The sequence below is a fragment of the Penaeus monodon genome, chromosome 24 (assembly GCF_015228065.2).
Source record: "Penaeus monodon isolate SGIC_2016 chromosome 24, NSTDA_Pmon_1, whole genome shotgun sequence".
Lineage (NCBI taxonomy): Eukaryota > Metazoa > Arthropoda > Malacostraca > Decapoda > Penaeidae > Penaeus > Penaeus monodon.
This window is the reverse complement of record NC_051409.1, coordinates 37,006,550-37,007,099: the sequence shown is the minus strand read 5'-3', so window position 1 is coordinate 37,007,099 and position 550 is coordinate 37,006,550. Positions and strand designations below refer to the sequence as shown.

Below are 550 nucleotides of genomic sequence, written 5' to 3'. Positions count from 1 at the left end.
TCTTCTATGAAACTGACGAAACAAGCGTCAATAAACAAAGACGAATTCACGATTAGCAAGGAGAGGTGGGTGAGGGGGAAGGGTGTGAAGTTATTTGCTGGATACTTTCTCCTATTAATTCATTGGGTCCTCCCCATGTCTATACCCTTTTTCGATGTGAAGTCAGAAGTGTGCGTACCGTGTGTGATCGTGTCATGAATAGGATTGGATTTTGAACGTTCTACTGCATTAGAAAAGAGGGAAGTGAGTGCAAAAATCCTGCTTTGTAATGTGGCGTCTTTCGAAACGACCTGCTCAAAGGAAAGTAACAGGAAAACGAGGTTACCACGCCATGCGGTAACCTTTAAGCCTTGAGGCGATGAAAGCCCTACACAGACGTTAGTGACCTATAGTGGAATCAATGAAACGAGGTAACGACGAACTGTACGAGACGAACCGCTCGAGGTCAGTAAACTCGTGGATCGTGACCTGTTCACACCTTACTCCGGCCTGTAAGTTAGGCTGACCACGATACTGCGACCAACCTCTACATCAATGCTACCATACAGAA

The 550-nt window shown here is 45.6% G+C and overlaps 1 protein-coding gene across 1 annotated transcript in view; it reads left to right on the top strand.

The window, feature by feature from the left end:
- LOC119588782 overlaps window positions 1-550 on the top strand; it is an 8,381-nt gene that overhangs the window by 5,615 nt on the left and 2,216 nt on the right. The gene's annotated exons all lie outside the window — the stretch shown is intronic.